This window comes from Oratosquilla oratoria, chromosome 23 (assembly GCF_046742065.1).
Source record: "Oratosquilla oratoria isolate Oo_2021 chromosome 23, ASM4674206v1, whole genome shotgun sequence".
In the NCBI taxonomy this organism is placed as follows: domain Eukaryota; kingdom Metazoa; phylum Arthropoda; class Malacostraca; order Stomatopoda; family Squillidae; genus Oratosquilla; species Oratosquilla oratoria.
The window spans coordinates 14770430-14797929 of NC_134799.1; the positions used below are offsets into that span (position 1 = coordinate 14770430).

The window sequence follows — 27500 nt, forward strand, 5'->3', positions numbered from 1 at the left end:
TGTCGATCACGAGTCCAGCACATGATCCAAAGACCATGGTGAATCACACACACACACACACACACACACACACACACACACACACACACACACACACACACACACACACACACACACACACACACACACACACACACACACACACACACACACAATGGTAGAATTCCTGACCGCCACTACGGTGGTCCGGGTTCGAATCCCGCCCAGGGCTTAAATAATTTCAATATTGCTGCGCTGAGAGTCGTTACTCCAACTCTCGTGGGTGGGGAGTTGGGTGTATGTGTGCGTGTAAAGTCACAGCATTACCCGTAGATAGGTCATATATGAGCTCTGAGCTCTCGAAAGGAAAATATCTGTCGATCACGAGTCCAACACGTGATCCAAGACCATGATGAGTCTCTCTCTCTCTCTCTCTCTCTCTCTCTCTCTCTCTCTCTCTCTCTCTCTCTCTCTCTCTCTCTCTCTCTCTCTCTCTCTCTCTCTCTCTCTCTCTCTCTCCCTCCCCCCCTCTCTCTCCCTCCCTCCCCCCCTCTCTCTCCCTCCCTCCTCTCTCTCCTTTCCCCCTCTCTCTCCCTCTCCCCCTCTCTCTCTCTCTTCCTCCCTCCCCCTCTCCCTCCCCTCTCTCTCTCCCCTCTCTCCCTCCCTCTCCCTCCCTCTCTCTCCCTCCCTCTCTCTCCCTCCCTCTTCCTCCCTCTCTCTCCCTCCCTCTCTCTTATCTCCCTCTCTCTCCCTCCCCTCTCTCCCTCCCTCTCGCTCCCTCCCACTCTCTCCCTCCCCTCTCTTCCTCCCCACTCTCCCTTCCCTCTCTCCCTCTCCTCTCTCCCCCCTCTCTCTCTCTCCTCTCTCTCTCTCCTCTCTCTCTCTCTTCTCTCTCTCCCCTTTCTCCCTCCCCTCTCTCCCTCCCCCCTCTCCCTCCCCTCTCTCCCTCCCCTCTCCCTCTCTTCTCCCTCCCCTCTATCTCCCCCCTATCTCCCCCTCTCTCTCCCCTCTCCCTCCCCTCTCTCTTCCCCTCTCTCTCCCCCTCTCTCTCCCCCTCTTTCTCCCCCTCTCTCTCCTCCTCTCTCTCCCCCTCTCTCTCCCCCTCTCTCTCCCCTTTCTCTCCCCCTCTCTCTGTCTCTCTCTCTCCCCCTCTCTCTCCCCTCTCTCTCCCCCTTTCTCCCCCCTCTCTCTCTCCCCCTCTCTCTCTCCCCCTCTCCCCCCCTCTCTCTCTCCCCTCTCTTCCCTCCTCTCTCTCTCTCTCTCTCTCTCTCTCTCTCTCTCTCTCTCTCTCTCTCTCTCTCTCTCTCTCTCTCTCTCTCTCTCTCTCTCTCCCTCTCCCCCTGTGCGTAGCTAATTGCTTTCATTTTTCCCTTGTCGTAACAGATTGGTTGCCGAAGACATTCGTGCTGAAGACTTCGGGGATCCTCCTCCTCTTCCTCTTCCTCCTCTTCCTCCTCCTCCTCCTCCTCCTCCTCCTCCTGGTCCTCGTCCTCTTCCTCCTCTTCCCCTCGATTACCTTCTTTTTCACCCTTAACCTTGGCACCCTTCAGAGTTGGGTGCCAACTACAACTGAATAAATTCTCGGAGAATTATCCAGAACGTGGGTGCTTTCGAGAAGAAGAAGAAGAAAAAAAAAAAAAAAAAAAAAAAAAAAAAAAAAAGGTCATTGAAATGTCAACTGGGACTTTCGATGGCACTCGTCTTAGGTCAAGGGTGCCGTCGCCGAGGCCAAGAGAGGTCACGATAGGGTCATTTCTCGAGTGACCTAATCCCTTTGACCAGTGCCACGGAGATGAGTGAAATGACATGGAGGAATTCGTAATTAGAAGCGAAACAAGCACCGGACAGATTTAGGATTAAGAAGGAAATGGACAAGAACTGAGTTTACCAACAGAGTTGATTAACGAATGGAATAGACTTGGTAGCGATGTCGTGAGCGTTGAAGCAATTGGTTGTTTAAAGAGAAGATTAGATAGATTTATGGATAGGCTAGGTGGTAAGGGACATGGAACTGCCTAGTGTAGGCCTTATGGTCTCTTGTAGTCTCCTCCATGTTTACGTTCTTCTGTTCTTATCGAAATGGGCAGGTAAAAAAAAAAAAAAAAAACATCGTATCATCATCAATTGGGGGCATACGCCAGGGGGCGCGTTACTTCACTCACACTCCCCGGCGCCAGTCCCCTCGACCATCTCTCCGGGCAAGCTCCCATGCAGTCACCCTTCCATCCCACTCCAAACAACTCTCGACAGATTCGATCAACTGCCTCAGTCATGAATTCTGTGGGCGTCGTCCCCTTCTTCGTCTCCACCATCGAGGGAATGGAGGATGGTGTTATATGGGCAATGAGTCAATTTTTTTTTTTTTTTTTTTTTTGGGGGGGAGGTCATGAAGATCCCTTGGAAATTGACATGAAAATGTCTCGTGATAGTTATAGCAGGCATGTAGGCACTGTCTGATGATATTTACAAAGTAAACCTTTGTAATCTTAATCTTTTGAGTAATAACCGAACCATTTTGTAAAAAAAAAAAAAAAAAAAAAAAAGAGAGAGAAAAAAAAAGAGAGAAAAAAAAGAGGAAAAAGAAACTGTGCATAGGTTCTTTACGAAAATCGTTGACGTGGTCAGTCAAGGTACCAAATTCAAAGACTGACTAAAATCTCTGATGGATTCGCATCATAAGAGTTGGTTTGAATTTATAAGGAAATACTTCAAAATAATGTCAGTCATAAGAAGGCGTAGCCAGATGTACGACGCCACTAAAGTGGTCGTATGTTTTTTCCTCCTTTTCGATATATGTATATGTATGTGTGTGTGTATATATGTGTGTGTATGTATGTGTGTGTATGTATGTGTTTGTATGTTTGTGTATGTATGTATATGTGTGTATGTATGTGTGTGTATGTATGTGTATGTATGTTTGTGTATGTATTTATATGTATGTATGTGCATATGTGTGTGTATGTATGTGCGTGTATGTATGTATGTGTATGTATGTTTGTGTATGTATGTATATGTATGTATGTGCATATGTGTGTGTGTTTGTGTGTGTGTGTGTGTGTGTGTGTATGTGCGTGTGCTTATGTATATATGTGTATATATATATATATATATATATATATATATATGTGTGTGTGTGTGTGTGTGTGTGTGTGTATGTATTACATTACACATTGAATGGTTCCAAGTACATAGACTTTCATCTTATTAACCACATTAACTTTTTCCATTTTAATTCCTTAAAAATAGACTGTGTTTGCAAGGAATTAAAATGGAAAAGTTAATGTGATTGATAAAATGAAAATGTGTATGTATTTATGTATGTGGGTGTGTACGAATATATGTGAGTGTATATACATACGTGTGTGAATGTGCGTGCCTGTATGTGTTCGCGTTCTATCTTTTAGTGAAATTTTATTCCCTTAGAGAAGCAAAGAATTTTCGCTATAACTTTTGGTTGAGGCAGACGATGTAATTTCTTTGTTTTGTGTTTTTTTTTCGCTGAAGAGGATCCCGCCATTTTCTGTCCTTGATTCCCTGAAGAACTTCCCTCCTATCTAATTTACTCTATATAATTTCTATTTTCCATATTTTATTTTACCTTCACACGTTTTAATTAGTCCCTTTCCTGTAATCTTTCTAAGTCTCATTTTCTTTCCTTTCCTTTCAATTTGTTTGAGTTTTAACCCTGACTGGTTATTTTTTGTTTTGTTTTTTTCGTTCTCTTCATATTTTCGGATCTTTTTTCTTCCATTTTTGTAGTTTCTCCTTTCTTCTATCTGTTCTGACCTTTAGCTCCCCTCCCCTCAACACTTCTCGTTTATTAGTATTTTAATTCCTCCCTCTTTCATCTCGCCGTTTTGGCCAATCGTACATTTGCTCATGTTATGAATGTATCTTTATCCAATTTTCCCCATATCTCTGTTGATTCCGTTTAATGGCCGTTTTGTCTGTTGTTTATTCTGCTTGCTCTTGCATTTTCTCGTTTCTTTGTATCTTTGCTTCTCTCCCCTTTCTCTTTGTTTCTCTTTTCCATTTTCTCTTTTTCTTTTCTTTTCTCAATCTTCTCGTCACCCTTTACTTCTTTCTTTCTGTATTTCTCTCTTTCTCTCTTTTTCTCTTTTCCTTCTTTTTTCTCTCTTTTCTTGTCACCCTTTACTTCTCTCTCTGTATCTCTCTCTCTTTCTCTCTCTCTCTCTCTCTCTCTCTATGTATATATATATATATATATATATATATATATATATATATATATATGTATGTATATATATAATCTGCATCTCTCTATATTTGCATCTTTATCTTTGCCCGTCTCTCTCTGTATCTCGCTCTCTTTCTCACTCGCTCGCTCTTTCTCTCTCTTTCTTATCTATCGTACTTTATCTGTGTTATTCTTTTTCTACGCAAACCCCGTCTTCCATTTTCTTCGCGCCAAGTTAATTGAATTCAGATCTCTTTATTTTCATTTTCTGCTTCGTGTTTTTGTTTTCCTTGTCTTACTTTCAGGCCCCGTGACTTTTGTTTACTTTTTATTATACCCAAGTTTTTCTTTCTTACGACTCTTTTTCTTTTTATTCTCCTTCGAATCCTCCACTCCATCTTGACTTGGTTCTTCATTTGTTCAGTGATTTGTTTTCTTGTTTTAGTATAATTCTTATGTTCTTCTCTATTCCATTCGCTTTTCTTCTTGCACGTGGCACATCGTGATACACAACTTTTTTATTACTTTGTTTTATCTTGTTTTATTTGATTTAACTTTTTATTATCATTTTTACTACTTTCGTTTATTTTGTCTTGTCTCCCAGTCTCACGAGAATATGGTCTCCCTTATCCGTCTTGTCTCGTTTTTATCTCCTTCTCCATGGATTCTCCTTCACTAAGGAAATAAGTGAGATATCTCACTTCGAGAACTATCGCCATTACTTTCGCCACCAAAAATACTTTCCCCATATTTGCCTTTTTTTTTTTTTTTTTTTTTTTTTTTTAAATCGAGATTTCTCTTGCCGGCGCCAGCAGCGTTTCCCAACCCAAACCCTTATCGCCCGTGGAACGACGAGACACTAAAGGTATATAGCTATTTCCTAATACAGCCTCGATCTACATTCCGCATCTGAATAGAGAGGTTCCTCGTGAAAGAGGAACATTCCAGGTACTTCGAACGTCCAGGCTGTCTCGGGTTTCACGATGCAATCTGAAAAGAGACGAAGAAATCAGAATTAATCCCGTTGCTTGTACGGTTTCTGTAAATGGCAAACAAATGATTCGTTCAGAATGTTACAAATTGGTTCAGAGAAATATGTAAAGCTAACATTTGCCAATCTCGTTCAATTATCTTGAGAGCCAGAAATAGTTTGTTACTATGTTTAGACAAATAGGAATGAAATGAATATATAAATGAAGAAGTGTATGTGCGTGTGTGTGAGAAGAAGAAGAAGAAGAAGAAGAAGAAGAAGTAGTAGTTTATTGAAATAGCAGTGATATACTGACAATAATGCAATAGAGTACTTTTATGAGTAATACGCCTAGTCTAAGTTTTACAGTGTGTGTGTGTGTGTGTGTGTGTGAATGTGTGTGTGTGTGTGTAAGTGGAAGTGTGTGTGTGTGTATTCACCTTGGTCTTTGGATCACGTGTTGGACTCGTGATCGATAGCTATTTCCCTCCCGGAAGAGAGCTCAGAGCTTGTATGACCGATCTATGGGTAATGCTATGACCTTTCACACACACACACACACCCAACTCCCCGCCCACAAGAGTCAGAGTAACAACCCGAAGCGCAGCGATACCGAAATAATTTCGGCCCTGGGCAGGATTCGAACCAGCTACTGCGAGCACCACCGTACTTCCCAGTCCAGCGCTCTACCAACCGCGCTACCGAGTGTGTGTGTGTGTGTATGTGCGTGTGTAAGTGTGTGTGTGTGTAAGTGTGTGTGTGTAATATGACGACGATCCTAATCATGGCACCACTTTACTGGCCAGTTGCCTACATGGTACTGCTAACAATACCATCGTCTCAAGAAAGTAAACATAGAATATATATATAATTACATTGAACAGCTTCAAGAAGTACGAACAAGCTCAAGGAAGATAATAAGAACTCTTCACTCGTTCTCTGTTATCTATAGAGAATGTAATTAAAACTGAATGCAAAACATGATCACGTCAGTTTCATGATATTGCACGCTGATTTGGACTAAAATAAGATACCTTTAAAATAAAGTTTCGCTTCGATTAATATACGCTTCCATTCCCCAAGGTCAAATTTATTACGAATATCATTATTTTTGGGAGGTAATATTCCAGGATCACGCAAACACGGATATTTAACGTGAAATATATGTTGTCCAATAGCTCCCAACCTAATGTATCCTGACGCAACGTAATGTAACCTAAGTTAACCATTCCACAAATAAAGATATCTGAAATGCAAAAAACAATTGAACAAAGAAAAATTATTTTGCATAATACTGGAATAGAACCCACTGCTGTTGTCTCAACCTAATTAAAGTCAACAACGCACTCAAAAGGGATGATGAATTTTCCAAATTATCTTAGAATTTTTATCGTGTGTGCGTGTGCGTGTGTGTGTGTGTGTGTGTGTGTGTGTGTGTGTGTGTGTGTGTGTGTGTGTGTGTGTGTGTGTGTGTGTGTGTGTGTGTGTGTGCCAGTGTGTGTCAGCGCGTGCGCGCGCGTGCGTGCGTGCGTAAATAGTAACCCTTCACATACGCTACCTATGACGAATGTAATAAAAACTCGTGTATTTACCTAGTTGTATTTACATACTTGTACTATACGGGAAGGGAGCTATGCTCGTAGTGATCCGTCTTCGTGTGTGTGCTTGTGTGTGTATGCAATAATACGCCAATCGATGGCGACGCTGGTGTGTGTGTGTGTGTGTGCTTGCGTGCGTGTGTGTGTGTGTGTGTGTGTGTGTGTGTGTGTGTGTGTGTGTGTGTGTGTGTGTGTGTGTGTGTGTGTGTGTGTGTGTGTGTGTGTGTGTGTGTGTGTGTGTGTGTGTGTGTGTGCGCGCGCGTGCTTCACCACCACGGCCTTGGACCACGTGTCGGACTCGTGATCGACATTTAAACATGTCAATAGGTACGTGGTATGGGAGGAACACAACACGCCCCGGCAATTTAATTCCTGTCGTGAGTTCAGCAGCGGGCAATATAAGCAGATTGTGGTCTTTGTATGCCACGATTCCCCTGATGACGGTCCAAGGACTAAGAGGACCGAAACGTTGGTCAACAAACCTCCCTCGTCGAGTCTTGTGTTTATGTATATAATACACACACACACACACACACACACACACACACTATCAATCACAGTAACTTGATTTCATTTGAATTCATTGCAAACACGATCGAAACTGACATGAGTATGTAGCTTGATGGAAGCATATTCGGAAACTGAGACGCTGTCAGGCTGAGGACTCGAACCTATCCGATACATGGACAGTGACTTAACCAACTCACCCTCTTGATGGCAGAGTTGTAAATGTGTGTGTGTGTGTGTGTGTGTGTGTGTGTGTGTGTGTGTGTGTGTGTGTGTGTGTGTGTGTGTGTGTGTGTGTGTGTGTGTGTGTGTGTGTGTGTGTGTGTGTGTGTGTGTATCTCTCATTCTCTCCTCTTTCTCCTCTTCACTTCTCTTTCCTCGCTTTTCCTAACCTCTTTCCTTGAAAAAAAAAATATATATCACTGCTGACGGTGGCCTTGATGCCGCGGTTTTCCAATGATGATAATAACTCTAGGTAACAGCGGATCAACCTTCTTATTCTCTTCCCGTATAAGATTTGGCTTTACTCCCTCGAGCTGTCTCGCTCTGATTGGTTTGGTCGTTGGATCGACCTCGGCTTGGATCTTGTTCCACTTTTGACCCACTCGACTCTTCGCTCGCTGAATTCTTGGTCCAACGTCTTTTCGTCTGCCTTCATTCTAAGATACATAATGTATAAGTGTCCGAGAACACATCGACCTCAAGGGCAATCCTTCATCCTCCTCCAATCTTTTTCACTCATAACTCAAATGTTGTATATTGATGAGGAAGGAGCCGATTTTTTGTTTTGGGAGTTTTAAGATTAAAAAGAATCGTTTTCAGAAGTTTGGAAACGTGTTTTTTTTTTCATTAGATTAATGAAAGGTTTTCCACACCTTTGTAAACTCAAAATTGAAAATTTAATGATACCTTTTGTCATTCGATTTTTGCAACTCGCTTTTTGACACTTGATGTATAAATCTTTATTCTTCTTAAGAACTAACATTTCTGTATTTATACCACCAACCTTTTACTTACGTAGAGAAACATATTTTCATAAGAAAATAATTCAATTTTTTGGTTCAGATTTCAAGATGGCGGGAGTCTTTGTTCCAACATTTCCGTATTTATATTATATACATCTTTTTACGAACATAATAAACACTACACAAAGAAAGGTTATATTTTCGTCAGAGAATTTTTTAAACCGCATGATGCGAGGCGGCCTCCTCTTCCTCCTCCTCCTCTTCCTCCTCCTCCTCCTCCTCCACTCCTCCTCCTCCTCCTCCTCCTCCTTCTCAAGATTCTTCCAAACTTTTGTTCAGGAAAACAATGAAAACAAGAAAAAACAAGAGGACAAAAAGAGAGAATAGTAAATATCAGAAAAAGAGTAGTAGAAAGGAAAGAGAGGAATAAAATTAAGGGAGAAGTGAAAAGAGGATGAAGAGAGTAAGAGGAAGAGACAAGGAGGAGGAGGAGGAGGAGGAGGAGGAGGAGGAGGGAGGAAGACGAATATTCAAAAATTGTCTAAAGACACTTGTACTCTTGATTTTGGTATTTTTAGTATTTTGTAGCCAGTGTTTAGTATTTAGTATAACATGTTATTGTAGTATTTATTTTTAGTATTTATCATTTTAATATCTATGTATCTATATTATTTTTTAGTATTTAGTGTCTATTGCTTTTAGTAAAAGAAGAAAGTCAATTTTTTCCTAAAAGACATTTGGAAAAATGTGGGAAATATTGTGTGGATTGCTCCAGAACATTGATGTGGATTTCCTACATATGGATAATAACTGTAATTCAAACTACAAATGGACTAATCAACAGAATGGTTGGATTCCAAAGATTCAGGTCCAAGGTTGGAGTGTAACTATAGTTTAAAGCTACAGTTACACTCCAACCTTGAACGAAATCTAATTTGATCATTGGAATCCAACCATTTTGATTCCAAAGATTGGGGTCCAAGGCTGGAGTGTAACTGTAGTTTAAAGCTACAGTTACACTCCAACCTTGGACACAATCTAACTGAATCCTTGGAATCCATCCATTTTGATTCCAAAGATTGGGGTCCAAGGCTGGAGTGTAACTGTAGTTTAAAGCTACAGTTACACTCCAACCTTGGACAAAATCTAACTGAATCCTTGGAATCCAACCATTTGGTTGACTACTGTAACCGTAGCTTTATATGTATTAGTGGTGTGGTCCCCACACCGAATCACAGATACAAATGGCCCATCTGTTAGCTTCTCAGCCCGACAGATGGGTCATATGAGGTCATTAGATCCGCCAATATTGAAGTATCGAAGACAATGATGTGAATTGATTATACTCGTAGTGTTCGGGATGCGAGACGCGTTGGATTATCTTGTCAGTAAAAGATACCTTTATTAGAAAAAGGAGGGCACATATACACACACATGCACACACAGATGCACACGCGAACTCACACGTATGTGTGTGTGTGTGTGTGTGTTTTTGTGCAGAAAGAAATATATTTCGTTTAAAGATTATCGTTTCCACCGCCATTATTCTTCCTTTACTTTTCCAAAATGTTTCTTTTGATTCCCAAAGACCGTCGAGGGATTTCCTGCCGCATTGAAGAAAAGCTTTTCGTCTTCTTATCCTCAGGACTTCTAATTCTCTCTCTCTCTCTTTTTTTTTTTTCCTCGATTTACTCCAAATGTTTTTTGCCACATTATTACGGGTCTATTTCAAGGTCGCCTTGTCCTGAATGAAGATCTTTATCAATGTAGGCAGCTGCAGTGACGCTCTCTCCCTCAGGCGATATGACGTCATGTCGGTGTGAATCGTCTGATGCATCTTTTCACCAATTTCCTCATTTCCCCTTTTTCATATTTTCTTATTCCAAATCATCACGCTTCTCCTTTTCCTTTTTTCTTCAGAATAAGTTCATCTTCTTAGGTTAAATCTTCCTTGTTTTCCTCCTATCTTCCTTGATCGTCTCTCGTCTTTTTATAATATTCTCTTCAGATATCTAGATTAGCCATGATTTGTCCATCAAAGGAATCGGTTAAATCAAACCAAATAACATAAATCATTTTGCAAATGCAGTGATCACATGGGAAGTTATATTTTCCTTCAATTTCGTGTCTTGATTGAAAGAGGGGAACTTAAATATACTTAAGTGATTAGAAGATCAAGATAGATTATCTTTGGATTCTGAGGAGAATATCGTATCTATTTTTTGTCAATGATTTGTATTTTGATTTGATATAAGCATAATCAAGCAATATATGAATATGGTCATATATTCCGTGTAAGTGCTCCACTTCTGAATTATGTAGGCATGTATGCATATATATATATATATATATATATATATATATATATATATTTACGTATGCATGTATGTATACACGTGTGTTTGTACGTATGTATCTTTGTATGTGTGTGTGTGTGTGTGTGTATACATTTCTTAATTTTCCTTTAACTATTTGACCTGTCCATTACAGCGATGTACTTTATTACTTTTGTTTTGGCTGTTGACCTGGTTTTGGCCTAAAATCCTTTGGGGTACAAGTTTTTTTTTCTCGTCTGAATAAAATCGCCTTCCGACAACCAGATTAGATGGACAATTCAGGGAAGAAGTTATTTGGGGGTCTCGATGGTCCAATGGCCCCCTTAAGCTAGTGGCCATCGTACTCTCCTGTCCTGAAGCAGAATAAAATCAATAAACGAAGCCACCGTAGCAAAGACGCTTATAGGTGTTCCTCGCAAAAAAAAAAAAAAAAAAAAAAAAAAAAAAAAAAAAAAAAAAAAAAAAAAAAAAAAAAAAAAAAAAAAAAAAAAAAAAAAAAAAAAAAAAACGGAAATTGTCAACTTTGGCTAGGAAACTTTAGGGCACATTTAGGTTAGGTCAAGTGATGTAAAGGTAATAGTAGGTAAACTTAAGTTGATATTCTAGGGCACGTTAAGGTTAGGTCAAGTGATGTAAAGTAAGGTAATAGTAGCTAAACTTGTTTATATATTTTCTTCTTTGTGACATTTTTCGTTTTTTTTTTTTTTTTTTTTTTTTTTTTTTTTTTTTTTTTTTTTTTTTTTTTTTTTTTTTTTTTTTTTTTTTTTTTTGTGTCTTCCGAATTGCATTTCCCTGCATTTCTTTTCGCCTTAATCTTTATCTTCACTGTGGGAATGAGGTCAAGCACTTCTCACGTCAGAATCTTCCATTCTCCTCTTCTTCCTCTTCTTCCTCCTCTTTCTTGCTCTCTCTCTCTCCCTCCCCCTCGCTCTCCCTCAAATTCCTCTTCTTCGTGTGCTGACCCTTCTCCAGTCTTCCATAACCTCCTCCTTCCTCCTCCTTCCTCCTCCTCCTTCCTTTTCTTCCCTCTCCTTACTTCTCCTTACTTCTCCTTACTTCTTACTTCTCCTTCCTCCTCCTTCCTCCTCCTTCCTCCTCCTTCCTCCTCCTTCCTCCTCCTTACTTCCCCTTACTCCTCTTTACTTCTCATTCGTTCTCCTTCCTCCTCCTCCTTCCTCCTCCTCTCTCTTCCTCTCTCCTCATTTCTCCTCCTTCCTTCTCATTTCTCCTCCTTCCTTCCTTCTCCTACCTCCTCCTTCCTTCTCCTTCCTTCTCTCTCCTCTCCTCACTCCTCTCCTCACCCCTCCCTCGCCTTCCCCTTGTTCTCGTCCCCACCGTAATCCGCATTCAGGTCATAGCTGTTGTCCTACTATTAATCAAAGGAAACTCTGCCTCTCGGTCCTGCATTCTTCCAGTCACTGTTTCATCTACCTCTTCCTCCTCCTCCTCCTCCTCCTCCTCCTCCTCCTCCTCCTCCTCCTCCTCCTCCTCCTCCTCCTCCCCCACCTCATGAACATTCTTCTACTTTTCGTCCTTTACCTCTTCCTATTACTATCCATTACAACCATTTTCCTCTCTCTATTCCTCCTCTTTCTCAATTTCTACAACCATTTCCTCTCTCTATTCCTCCTCTTTCTCAATTTCCACAACCATTTTCCTCTATCTATTCCTCTTCTTTCTCCATTTCCTTTCCTATTGGATAAATTCAGGTTTCAGAAGGAAATAGGCAAGAACCACACAGTGTTCGCTGAAACAATCGGTTGTTTTAATGAAAAGATTAGATAAGTTTATGGATAGGAATGACAGGTGATAAGGGACATGGAACTGCCTAGTGTAGTCCTTATGGTCTCTTGCAGTCTCCTCTATTCTTATGTGCTTATGTTCTTATGTTTTTATGTTCTCGTATCTTCGTCTTCCTCACCCATTCGCCATCTCCTCCTCCTTCTCTTCTTCCTCTTCCCCCTCTTCCTCCTCCTCCTCTTCTTCTTCATCCCTCTCTTCCTTTTCCTCCTCTTCCTCATCCCTCCCTTCCTCCTCCTCCTCTTCATCCCTCTCTTCCTTTTCCTCCTCTTCTTCATCCCTCCCTACCTTTTCCTCCTCCTCTTCATCCCTCCCTTTCTTCCCCTCCTCTTCCTCATCCCTCCCTTCCTCCTCCTCTTCTTCATCCCCACCTTCCTCCTCCTCCTTCTCGTTTCTTCTTCCGTGCTTCCTCTTCCGCATTCCTCAGTTCGTTGTCACCGTTCCCAAGCACCGCATTTGTGGTCCACGAAGGAGGATCGATGTGGAGATATGAGACTTCGGAGGTTGCTCTTCGTCCCTGTTTCGAGTTCGGGAACTCGAACTCCTTTATCCTTACATCCCCGGGTCTGTTGCAGAGCTTAGTGCAGTCGCTTAAGCACTTAGTCGCTTAAAGCCGTAGAGAGCGGAAGCCGCTTACCGAGTCTAGTGGGTTCAGTCACCTAGAACAGGATAGAGTAAGTGCATGTTTATGCACGCACGTGTGTGTGTGTGTGTGTGTGTGTGTGTGTGTGTGTGTGTGTGTGTATTCACCTTGGTCTTTGGATCACGTGTTGGACTCGTGATCGACAGCTATTTCCCTCCCGGAAGAGAGCTCAGAGCTCGTATGACCGATCTATGGGTAATACTATGACCTTTCACACGCACACACACCCAACTCCCCGCCCACGAGAGTCAGAGTAACGACCTGAAGCGTAGCGATACCGAAATGGTTTCGGCCCTGGGCAGGATTCGAACTGGGTACTGCGAGCACTATCGTACTTCCCAGTCCAGCGCTCTACCAACTGTGCCACCGTGTGTGTGTGTGTGTGTGTGTGTGTGTGTGTGTGTGTGTGTAGTAATTTCAAACCATACAAAGCTTGTTATAAGCTTTATTACCGTTTCCACTCCACCTGAAACATTGAGCGAATAAATGTGACGGTTATTACTGAATGTCAATAATCGTGGATTAATTTAGTGACTTCTATATTTTGTTGTTTGTATTGGCTTTGAATTTTATTTCCAATTTATCAATTTCGTTGTTTTAATCAATGATATGTTATCGTGTGTGTGTGTGTGTGTGTGTGTGTGTGTGTGTGTGTGTGTGTGTGTGTGTGTGTGTGTGTGTGTGTGTGTGTGTGTGTGTGTGCGTGTGCGCGCACAGGTATCAGCCGCTTCTCTGGTTAGAACAAGAATCAATCTAACCGACCTCAGACTTAAACCCCTTTACTGCTTTCTTTAATTCTGTGCAAACACTAATCTTGCGAATAAAGTGATTTTTAGGAAACTAAGTTACGTTAACGCAACACTATCAAAAATAGGTTTGCGGCGTTGCGGAACATATTGGGTCAGTTTTGGATGTCCTCAGTCATGCCATAAGTTTAGGGGTTCAAAATGATGAATATATTATTCTCACGACTAATAGGTTTAACTTCATTTCGTGAAAAAGTTAAGAGAGAGAAGAAATACGAAAACGTTTTAACGAGGAGCCAGAAGAAAACTTACTCTCGAACGAAGCCCAATACTCAAAACTAATTTAAAAGTAATTTAACCTCTTTTCTTTTACGTTAAGTTTTGGTTTGAATTCTTCACGCCCACTTGATAATAATCGTCTGTCTTGTATACCTCTTTTTTATCAGACTTTGATCATTTATGATATTTAAATTGAAGGAAAAATATATACACGGGGAATGAATTTGAAATACATTTCGTATAATTTCTGGTCGGAAAAGTAAATGATTTTTTTTTAAACAGGTTTGAACTGGTTTACCAACTGAGTAGTTAACGAATGGAATAAACTTAGAAACTATGTAGTGAGCGCTAAAACTATCGGTTGTTTTAAGAGAAGGTTAGACAACTTTATGGATGGGGATGATAGGTGGTAATGGACATGGAACTGCCTAGTGTTGGCCTTATGGTCTCTTGCAGTCTCTTCCAATCTTATATTCTTAACTCAATTTGAGCAAACTCTGATATACAGTACACTGATTCACAAGACACAGCCATTAGTTATTAGTGCTATGTTACTAGTGTGAGGGGGGGAGGCTAGTGTTAAGAATTGGTTATAGCGGTTGTATAGAACATGCTGTTGCATGCACATGCATAACACATGCATATCAGCAAAGATAGAACACGCACACACACACGCACACACACACACACACACACACACACACACACACACACACACACACACACACACACACACACACACACACACACACCTACTACAAATAACATTTATTAGTAGTTGCAAACGCCGTTATAGTGCACAGTCTCGCGTGTCCGTCTCTATTACTTGATTGGCTCCCAGGCAGTCACCCATCCCATCTCCACAGTTCCCAGGTAGATACGATTCGTTAAATGTGTGGAAGGGAAAGTTTTCTTTTGGAATCTTTGCCATTATTTCCATTTTAACTAAATTTTGCCAATCTTTCATTAGGCTTTCATATGTAAAATTGTTTTTTCCAGAGGTAATGTGGAATCAGGATTGAAGTGTATGCATGCATGTATGTATATGTATGTAAGGATGTATGTATATATGTAAGGGTGTGTATGTATGTATGTAAGCGTGCATGTATGTCTTTATGTATGTATGTATGTAAGAGTGTATGTGTGTATGTATGTATGTATGTATGTATGGGTGTATACATGCATGTATGTATATGTATGTAAGGATGTATGTATCTATGTAAGGGTGTGTATGTATGTATGTAAACGTGTATGTATGTATTTATGTATGTATGTGTGTGTGTATGTATGTATTTATGTATGTATGTGTGTGTGTATGTATTTATGTATGTATGTATGTATGTATGTATGTATGTATGTATGTATGTATGTATGTAAGCGTGTATGTATGTATGTATGTATGTATGTAACCGTGTATGTATGTATGGTATATATCAAAGAAGTTCTTCGATTTTCATTTTACAACTTGTATTTCACCAAAGAAGAATTTTTTTAAAGTACGACGCTTATAGGAAGGGAACGTGGCAGAAATTCATCAAAGGACAAATCATACCTATCTATATACCTCTTCCCCCTTATAGGGGGGTAGCCAAGTCAAGGTACGCTACCCACTCTACTCCCATCCACCACCCTCGTTTCCCTCTCGTCTTGGCTCCTCTTGGATGAAGGGTCATCCCTGACACCCGCCCACTGCTCGGGTCAGAAGCAATGCAGCAAGACACAGCACATCGACAGCACGGCCGATTCGCTTGTGCGGTGACCCTTTCTTCTCTTTCCCTCAAGTGGAAAATAACGGGGAAATTTATCCCCTTGTAAGGTGGAATAACCCTTGGTATATAGATAGATAAAAATAAATAAATAAATGAATAAATAAATAAATAAATAAATAAATAAAAAAAATAAAAAATGAATAAATAGATAAATAATTAAATAAATAAATAAATGAATAAATAAATAAAATAGATAAATAAATAAATAAATAAAAAAAAATAAATAGATAAATAAATAAATAAATAAATAAATGAATAAAAATAGGACTCTTTGCATCCCGAAAACTGCAAATCCTCGTTTTCGGCAGCGCGGACGAAGAAAATCGCCAGGATTAAACGAACGGGTTGCTCAGCCAAACCCCCCCCAAAATGGGTGCACGACTTTTCGTCGCCGTCTTTTCGTCGCCGGACTTTTCGTCGCCGACTTTTCGTCGCCGCGACTTTTCGTCGCCGGACGTTTCGTCGCCGGACGTTTCGTCGCCGCGACATTTCGTCCCCGCGACTTTTCGTCGCCGGTCTTTTCGTCGCCGGACTTTTCGTCGCCCCAAGCATAAATTGTATGCAAAGATTGACAATTGGAAATATATGATTTAATGTCATACTTGTACTTATATTCCTACTCCCAATGCAATAATATGAGTGTGGCAAATAGCTATACATCTCAGTGCCGTATAAACCATTCATTCTTGCCTTAACCAGTCCGACTTGCAAATACCTGAGCCCTAACTTACGTAGATGAAATACAATTTTATTTAAATTACAATAAATAATTTAATACATCATTATCTAAATATATATTTGACACGTCAGTATATATGATAATTTATTATTGGCATATCATACAGTAATAATTTGACACGAAATCATAATTATGAAGCTATTCATTAAAGTGTAAGGGTAAAATAATTTATTATAAAATTAGTAAGTTATTAGTAAATAGTCCATATGTATTGAAATGTAAAGTTCTTTAGTAAGGCTGGACAGACGCTACTACCAATAATCACATCAAGATCAATCAGAAGAAGTATATTGAATTTGGCATTAAATCATATATTTCCAATTTTATATTTCAATTATTTTATATTTCAAATATTGTCAATCTTTGCATACAATTTATGCTTGGGGCGACGAAAAGTCCGGCGACGAAAAGACCGGCGACGAAAAGTCGCGGGGACGAAATGTCGCGGCGACGAAACGTCCGGCGACGAAAAGTCGCGGCGACGAAATGTCCGGCGACGAAACGTCGGCGACGAAAAGTCCGGCGACGAAAAGACGGCGACGAAAAGTCATGGACCCCCCCAAAATTGGTGCTAATCAGCTTCCGACCAAGCCCCAATTAGCAAAATGAACCGGACTGGCGAAATAATGGTCTATTTTCAAGGGTCAGAGGTTGGAGGGGGGGGGATAAGCTGGGGCGTGGTGGGGGTGAGAGGTTTGAGGGACGGTAAGAGAGCGTGATCCTGGTGACTGGGACGAGGGGGGGAGAAGGGGAGATTATTTTTCTTTTTCTTTTTTTGTTTTTTTTTACCTCTCTCTCTCTCTCTCTCTCTCTCTCTCTCTCTCTCTCTCTCCCTCGTCTTGCTTTCTTTATTTTTCACTTTCTTACTTTTTTTTTACAACTTGCCATTTATTTATTTTCTTTTTCTTTCTTTTTTCTTGTTTTGGGACAGACTATTTTCAGGAAATTCTTCTCGGGTGCCATGAACCACTTTGCTTAAACGAAATAGTTTTTGAGACTTCTTGAAGACTCTTTTAGATTTTTAGAGACTCTTAGATTTTTTGGAGACTATTTCAGATTTTTTTAGACTCTTAGATTTTTTGGAGAGACTTTTAGATTTTTTGAAGACTCTTTTGGATTTTTTGGAGACTCTTTTGGATGACGTCAAACTCTACCATCAACTAATCCCCGGACCTTCCAAGGGATTAACTCTAAACCGGTTAACCCCTTTCACTACAATAATGATCTTTAGCAACATTTCTTCTGTAGATCAATGGAAACGATGTAAAGGCTTTGGTTATACTCCCATGCCATCACCATAACTATCCTTAGTCCAAAAATCGTATCTGTTACTGTTCTATTACTTCTATAAACATACCTTTCCTTATCTAGAAATGCTTCTTCTAGGAGTTCCACTCAATTAATTTTCTCATAGTTTTATTATGTGTGGTAATGTTGGAATATATTACATTTATACATACATACATACATACATATACCAAGGCTTTTTCCCCCTTACAAGGGAGGTAGCCAAAAAGGAAAAGGCATAAATTCATTCCCACCCATTCCATCCCTGAATACACTCCACACCCTCCCTCTTATCTTAGCACCTCCTGGATGACGGGTCATCCCTGCACCTTGTCCACTGCCCTGGGTCAGAAGCAGTGTCGCAAGACACAGCACATCCACAGCAAGGCCGCTTCATCAAATCGGCGACCCCCCTCTCCGTCCCCCCATGCATAAAAGGAGAAGACATTTATAAATGTAATATATTCCAACATTACCATTACCTTCGAAAGTTGAGATTATCAGGGTTTTACCCAACTCCTCTGGTGTTCCTTCTCTAAGAAAAAAAAAAAATCGAGTTCTAATATATCCTGTTGTAATACTCGTCCTCCTTCCTTTATTAGCTCTATTCACAATACATCTACTCCTGGTGTTTTGGAGTTTTTCATTTCTTTCAGTCCCCATTCAAACCATTTTTTCCTATAATTTCAGAGAATTGGGTGTTGATAAAGACGAACAGAAGAAGGATTCAGGCAGCGGAAACGAGACCACTGAGAACCATTTATGGAAAGACGAGAAGAGATAAGCTAAAGAACGAAGATATAAAGAAAATCATTGGCGTCTGCTCCCTGCTAAGCAAAATAGATGCTGCCCATCTAGAAGAGGAGAGGGTTGCAAGGGGATGCTGGGAGTGGATGGCGTGTGAGTGAGAGAAGAGCACAAGGACGACCGAGAAGGAAAAGGAAAGAAACTATTGAAGAAGCCCTCGTTAGACAAGACTTGTCCAACATCGAAAGTCTGAGGTAGGAGGGGACCTTCCGAGATGGAGAAACGTGCTGGTGGTGGCACACTTGTCATTTCTTGCTAGCATGCTACTTGCTTTCACTATTTCTTCTGGGTGGAACCGTCTTTGGTTAATATATTTTGCTTGATCAGATTTCCAAATGTCAAGTTACTCTTCGTCATATAGTGAAAAGCTAAACGACTGATTAAGAAGTTAAACCTAGAATACCAATGTTAGACACATTGTTGAGATGTTCTTACGGATGTTTAGGATATTCTAAGTGAAGTTGTTTCTGTTCAAACGAAGTAGCAAAAGCAAGAAACAGGAGACTGTTTTACGTGAAGCCTGCCATTTATTTTTATATATGTTATTATTTGTCTGTTTATTATTATTTTGCTTGATTTTCATTTATCATTTATTTATGAATTTATCATTTACTATTTTCCTGTTTGTTTATTATCTAACTATACCTATGTTTTTATTTATTTTGTTTATTATTTATGCTTAAATATATATTTTTTGTTTATTTATCTATTTATCATTGTTATTCATTTTTTTCGCATCCGACCTAATTATGGACCAAAAGGTCTCCTGTGGGCATACTCCTTTGTAAATCTTTGTAATCTTGTTCGGTTAAGCACAAAGTCGCATGGTAAAGAAGTCAAGAATCCTTATATTAAATATTTTTTGCTTTTGTGTTGGTTGAGCTTGTTCGTAATGGAACTAGAGTCTTGTATTAAGCTGGAAAAATACGTCACTTTCGTTTGCATTAACCCGTAAAAAAGATGGATTTTTGTCCGATTCTGTGTGTTTTAGCACATCTATCCACCACCCCACAAACGCACATATGAGAATGGAGGAGTCTGTAAGAGACCATAAGGCCTACACTAGGCAGTTCCATGTCCCTTACCACCTGTCACCTCTGTCCATAAAATTATCTAATCTCTTAGAACAAGCAATTGTTTCAGAGTTCACTACTAAATGGTTAATAAGTTTATTCCACTCGTTAACACATTCTGTTTCTTCCCAAAGTGATATCACGGGGATGTAATAAAATCACCTGGCGGCAGCTAAAAAAATCTATATAGAAGAGGTTAATTTTGAAAAAGATGCAAGTATAAAATAGTTTCAGACGGAAATATACAAGAATTGGTTTACCAACTGACTAATTAACGAATGAAATTGACACAATAACTACGTACTGAGCACTAAAACAATTGGTTACTATAATAGATATCTTCATGTATAGGGATAGGATGGTAATGGACATGGAACTGCCTAGTGCAGGCCTTATGGTCTTTTTCAGTCTCTTCTATTCTTATGTTCTTATTTTCTTGAAGTGGAGGGACATAGGGACAAAGATCTGCAGTAGACGAAAGCTTCCAGAACTAATCTTTGGTGGGCGTAGGAACACAAACGTAACACGTATGAGCATGTGGCGCTGTTGATTAATTATATTATCATTACTATTATCATTATCATTACTTCATTAATCTCGTTTTCTTTTTAATTTATCTTGTTCATTTTATCGTGTTCTATTTTACTTGTTCGATTTAATTTAATGTAATTTTATTTTATTTTATTTTTATTTATTTATTATTATTATTATTATTTTTAATTTATCTTGTTCATTTTATCGTGTTCTATTTTACTTGTTCGATTTGATTTAATGTAATTTTTTTTTTTTTTTTTTTTTTTTTTGTATTACCGTATGCTATCCTACATCTGAATTTTCCCTTTTTTAAGATGCCATACTTTACATCCAAGCCAAAAACCTTTTGCATACAACTTGGAAACGTATACAAAAACGCAAAAAAAAAAAAAAAATTGAACATTTAATACTTGATAGCTTTCATGAACGACAAATCAACAGCATTCTCCTTTGTCTCCAATTTCACGGTCGAAAAGACCAGTTCCAAAGAGACCATCTCGAAATTCGTCAAAGGGCGTCTTTTCTAGGTTACATATATCAACAAACGTCCCTCCGACACAATGTACATCACGGAAGTTCATGGAAGGTCGTTTATGGAGTGCTGTTGGCGACCGAAGCACAAGGGTGCCCTTTCTTCCAGAACATTCATCTTGTTGGCATCTCTTGATAAATGTAACCTAAAAAGACTCCTTTTGCAGAAATTCAGAATTGTGTGTAGCACAAAGGAAGATGAAGAGATAAGGTTGGATTTAGAGACTCTAATGTGCCATTTTTCTTACAAACTTCAACGAGAAACAAGGCTAGACTAAGCGATAAACATGAATAAATCGTATTACCTTGTTGAAACATTTGCAAGGTAAGTATATATATATATAGATTTATGGGTATATATTTGTATGTATGTACTATATATATATATATATATATATATATATATATATATATATATATATATAATATATATATATATATATATATATATATATCTACCACTGAATGGTTCCCAGCGATCAATTGATATTTTTATTCAACCACAAACAACTTTTAATTCCATGCCATCGCATGGCGATGGCATGGAATTAAAAGTTGTTTGTGGTTGAATAAATATATATATATTATATATATATATATATATATATTATACATATATATATATGTATATGTGTATATATATATATATACATATATATATATATACATATATATATACACGTATACCAATGGCTTTTTCCCCCTGACAAGGGAGGTAGCCAAAGTCAAAGGCATAAATCCACTCCCACCCATTTCATCCCCACATACTCCACTCCCATTCACTACCCCTCCCTCTTTTCTTGGCTCCTCCTGGATGACGGGTCATCCCTGCATCTCCCACTGCCCTGGGTCAGAAGCAATGTAGCAAGATACAGCACATCCACAGCAAGGCCATTCATTTAATCAGCGACCCTCCCCCCCTCCGCCTCTCCGTCCCCTCATGCATAGAAAGAAAATACGGGAGAAATCCCTTCGGCCTGCGTCAAAATATTATTCACACGTGTTCCCTCATCCCCCTCCATCCCCTATCCACTCCCATGCATCACAGCATCATCCATACAAAACCATTCTCAACTCACCCCTATCTTCTGTCTTCTCCCTTCCTTCTTCAACTGACATTCACCTCTTTCCCAATGCCCATTTTACCCCATCCATCCATCTCATCCTTGGTCGCCCTCTCATACTTCTTCTACCCTTGCCTTCCACACCTCTTTTACTAATCTGTTTTCACTCATTCTTTCCATGTGTCCAAACCATCAATCCAGCCTAGTAACGCCTACCATACTTCTAAGACATTTCATCTCAAACACATTTAAACTCTTCCTCTCTTATGTTCCATATTTCTGTGTCATATAGTGCTGTCGGCGCAATCACTTCTTCATACAATCTCTGCGTAGCATTCATTCCCAAATGTCTATTTCTTGTTACACTTTCTAATCCCCCAAGGCATTTACTTGCTTCTTTCAATCTACATTCTACCTCCACCTCCACTCCTCCCTTTCCCGCCACATTCGCACACTAGTATCTAAAGTTATCCACTTCCTCCAGTCTGCTTGTATATATATATGTATATGTATATGTATATGTATATGTATATACATATATATATATATATAAATAATATTTGTATTGTGTGCCGTACAGAATACGTGAGATTATGTTTAGATCCTGAACGTGTCATTTTTCTTATTCAACGAGCAAAAACAAAGCTAGACTTGGACTAAAATATAGAAATGCTTGAATAAAGATAAGGTTACACGAGTTAATGTAAATATATGCACACACATTAACATATGTATATATATATATATATATATATATATATACAGTATATATATATATATATATATAAATATATATATATATCTACTGTATATATATATATATATATATATATGTAATATGCGCGCGCGCACGCACACACACACACACACACACACACACACACACACACACACACACACACACACACACACACACACACACACTCACACACTCACACACACACTCACACACACACACACACACGTATTGTACGTAGCACAAATGTTGAATTGATGTTGAGGTTGGATTTAGACTTAAACATTTAATTTTTCTCAATCTACTTCAACAAACAACAACAGGGCTAGACCAAGAGATGAATATGCAAATACTTGAATAAAGATAAGATATGAGCTCAGTAAGATATATACATAGATATATTAATATGTACAAGTATAATCAAACAAAGCGCGTGATAAACGATATTCGAAGAAACCAATGGGAAACGAAATGGATTATGACTGAACGTTTTCGTCAATTTAAGACGTCTTCAAAGTTACATATATGTGCATACATATATGTATATATGTATGGGTATGTATGTACAATATATATATATATGTATGTATGCGTGTATATATGTATGTATATATATATATATATATATATATATATAATGTGTGTGTATGTGTGTGTGTGCATACACGATTATAATATATACAAATATAATATATACACGCCTATGTATATACATGCATTCGGAGTAATTGTTTGTGACTAACCTGTGTCAGAATCTGTGTTGAGATTGCTATCGGCGCAAGTGCATATACATGCAAATGCATATACATGCATATGTGTGTGTTTGTGTGTATATATTGGGAGAGCAAGTCATGCTCGTCTCTGATGTATATGGTATTATATTAGAATGTGTTGGAACGAACTTTGCATTCAATTAACTTCCGTTTTCTTGTCTCCCTACTCTACACATTCCGTATCCACATTTTCAACTCAAAAATCTGTCTCGATTATCCACGGACCTACGACGAATCCTCTCCAGTTAGTCTTCACACGGAAGGGTTATTAACTATTAAGCAAGTATCGATCGGCCACGGTTCCCACTTGCCGAAATTTGGGAGTCAATTCGGGGATCCATTTTCTCTTGCTAGCCTTTGTTTGGACGTAGGCTTCCTTCTCCTCTTCCCCCTCTCAGTTTCCTCTCTTTACACATCAACAAATCCTTCTCCCTTTGTCTCTCTCTCTGTGCTGCCATATCGTGTTGCACTTCAAATTGCCCTTGAATTTACGTGTAAAAAAAAAGAGAGAGAGAGAGAGAGAGAGAGAGAGAGAGAGAGAGAGAGAGAGAGAGAGAGGGGGGGGGGGGCGAGGGAGGGAGGGGAGGGAGAGAGAGGGAAGGAGGGGCAGGGGGAGGGCGAGAGAGAGAGGGAAGGGAGGGAGACAGAAAGAGGGAGGGGAGGGAGAGAGAGGGAGGGAAGGGAGAGAGAGAGGGGAGGGAGAGAGGGAGGGAGAAAGAAGAGCGAGGGAAACAGAAAAGGAGAGAGAGAGAGGGGGGGTAGAGGAAGGGAGAGAGAAATACAGAGAGGGAGGGAGAGAGGGAGGGAGGGAAACAGAGAGAAAAGGAAACAGAAAAAGAGAGAGCGAGGGAGGGAGAGAAACAGATAGAGAGAGAGAGAAAGAGGGAGCGAGGGACGGAGAGAAACGGAGAGAGATAGAAAGAGAGAGAGAGAACGAGAGAAGGGGAAACAGAATGTGCAACAATGGGGGCCCGAGGTTGAAACTTGTTGGCAGGATGAGAAAAGTTGACGAGGAAAGAGTTAGTTGAAATGAAAATGAGATAGGCAGGTGACGCATCATTTTCTAACCACGTTCAAAATATCTTCTATGAATTTTGTTTTCCCCTTTCTTCCTCCCCTCATTTCCTCTTTTCAAACTTATATATATATATATATATATATATATATATATATATATATATATATATATATATATATATATGTTGACTATATTATGACAAATAAGATTGAAGGTGAAAGAAGTTGACGAGGAGAAATGGGAGAATATTCTCCCATTTTTCCTCGTCAACTTCTTTCACCTTCAATCTTATATATATATATATATATATATATATATATATATATATATATATATATATATATATATATATGAATGTATGTACAACACTGAATGGGTCACAGTGAACAGATTTACGTTTATCAACCACAATTCACTTTAATTCTAAGCCATCAACATCAAGAAACTCGAGGAGGCATACATGCAGAAATTGAAACGTGTATCCTTCACAATTATTAATCATCACCCACCACGCACGTGATCCACATGCTTGCAACAGAGCGAGACTTCCTCTTGCTTACCTTGCATTTCCCACGACATGCACCTCTAACACAGCACAATTTGAAGACAAACAAGTATAGATACCTAGTGTCACCAGACACGTATCATAAATCCTTTTATTATAACTGCCCTAGTGTATTACGCATAAACTAACATAGATATAATATACCTAACAATATCCACCAATTATACAACTAACCCTTATATATCTAAACCGTCCCCAATCCATAGATTAACGAGACTAACGCCCTTGCTTACAGCAACCCTTCTAACCCTATATATTCTATGACACCCATGTAATGTTGGCAGAGCTGGAGTAGGTGAAGAACCTACTGCCAGAGGCTGGGTAGGTCACGAACCTACCGGCCGGAGGTCAGAGCTATCGTGCCCTAGGTCAAGGCCTGGCACTTATTGTAATCTCAAATGTGTTCTTTAAAATAAACAACGAAAACTCCCGCTTTGGAGTCTATCTCGCCACATTAAGACTTCCCTACGTAACCATACCATACTGATATACATTAGTATACACCAGGTATACAACTGGTGGCTCGCGGTGGCCACAACCACGTATATAACGTATACAACTGGTGTCCAGCGGTGCTCTCACCCACACCATATATATAACGGTTACTCAACCATACCATAACGGTATACACTGGTATACACTAGGTATACAACTGGTGTCCAGCGGTGCTCTCACCCACACCATATTTTAACGGTTATTCAACCGTACTACACTGATATACACTGGTATACACCAGGTATACAACTGGTGTCCAGCGGTGCTCTCACCCACACCATATTTTAACGGTTATTCAACCGTACTACACTGATATACACTGATATACACAGGTATACAAACGTGGTACTGCCAAGGACTCGAACCTGCGCTAGCACGTGACAAGTGATAGTGACTTAACCGATTGTGTGTGAAAGAGTGTGTAATTTCTGTTAAAATTCCCAATTCATTATCTAAATCCTGTTTCTTTCACCTGATGCATGCAGATTTCTTCAGTGTTACTGAAAACACGGAAGAATCTCTACTTTTCATTGTTTTTATCAAAACAACGCCCCTATAACACGTCAGGATCTCTTGAGAATTATTATAGAGAACAAGCTTCCACCATGAGTGTTTTAGTCTATTTCCACTTTTATTTAGAGGTGATTTGTTCAATCGTCAATGTCGAATCCGGTATAATACATACATAAATCTTAGTTAATTTCTTCTCTGTTTTATTGAGTAGAGTATGTTTTACAATTAACGTCACTCCATCCGGTTCCTGACCTACGCGATCACGATAAATCTTTCCCGAGTCTGAACAAAATACAGTTATAGGAAGACTCGCTGGTTTGCATTTTTCTCACACAGTTCATTACACAGTCCTCGCTGTTACGTATATAACCTTTCTTTATTCTAGCATTCATATATTCACACAGATGAAACTCTTTTGAGGTGCTCAGACCTTTTCATTCCGTGTTAGAACTTCCTCTCTTTTTTTTTTTGCTCTTTTTTGCTCTTTTTTGCTATTTTTTGCTCTTTTTGCTCTTTTTTTTTTTTTTTTTTTGCTCTTTTGATTTCTGTCTCCTCTTCTTTGTTCTCTGTTTCTTTTAATGTGCCCTTTCGCAATTTATTTTCTATGTTCACCTATTGCGGCCTTCGTTTCCATTTCCTTTTCTCCTCCCCAATGTCCTTTTCACGAGTCATTTTCGCTGTTAATTCCGTTCTAACACCCTCGCCTCTAACTACTTTCTATTTCCATCAGAGAGATGGAGAGGGGGTAGGGAGAGTGGGAAGGGAGAGGGAGAGAGGAGGTGGAGGGATAGGGAGAGAGGAGGTGGAGGGATAGGGAGAGAGGAGGTGGAGGGATAGGGAGAGAGGAGGTGGAGGGGGAGGAAGAGAGGAGGTGGAGGGATAGGGAGAGAGGAGGTGGAGGGATAGGGAGAGAGGAGGTGGAGGTGGAGGGAGAGAGGAGGTGGAGGGAGAGAGGAGGTGGAGGGAGAGAAAAAGAGGAGGTGGAGGGAGAGGGAGAGAGGAGGTGGAGGGAGAGGGAGAGAGGAGGTGGAGGTGGAGGGAGAGGGGAGGTGGAGGGAGAGAGGAGGTGGAAGGAGAGGAAAAGAAGAGGTGGAGGGAGAGGGAAAGAGGAGGTGGAGGGAGGGGTGAGTCGAGATGGTGGAGAGAGAGAGGAGGTGGAGGTGGAGGGAAAGAGGATGTTGAGGTGGAGAGAGAGGCGAAGTGGAGGTGAGGGTGAGGGTGAGGCGAGGTGGAAGTGAGGTCGAGGTGGAAGTGAGGTTGAGGGAGAGGCGAGGTGGAGGGAGAGGTGAGGGAGAGGGAGAGGGAGAGGCGAGGTGGAGGTAGGAGGCATTCCGTCCTTGTTGTGCCTCTTGTATTATTCTCCACCATTTCTCCTGTCTCCCCTTTCCACTTAAAGTATTTTCTTTCTTTCTTTCAAGTTTACATTTTTTTTTCAAATATTCTTCTCCCAAAGTCTTCATTTTCATTTCCACCTTTCTCCTTACACTCATTAGGAATGAAATACTCGCTGGCCAAGCGGATTAGAGCGTCGCTACAAGCGGCGGAGGTCGAGGTGACGGTAGTTCGAACTCTGCC

At 39.9% G+C, this 27500-nt stretch overlaps 1 protein-coding gene and 1 long non-coding RNA gene across 4 annotated transcripts in view; both read right to left on the reverse strand.

Annotated features, from left to right (window-relative positions):
• LOC143037978 (RYamide receptor-like) overlaps positions 1-27500 on the reverse strand; it is a 127631-nt gene that overhangs the window by 82352 nt on the left and 17779 nt on the right. The window lies entirely within an intron of this gene.
• The window catches only part of LOC143037675 (uncharacterized), a 40229-nt gene continuing 17656 nt past the window's right edge, over positions 4928-27500 (reverse strand). The window contains exon 2 of the long non-coding RNA XR_012967502.1: positions 4928-5167. This is a non-coding gene — a long non-coding RNA (uncharacterized LOC143037675). The remainder of the gene's footprint in view (positions 5168-27500) is intronic.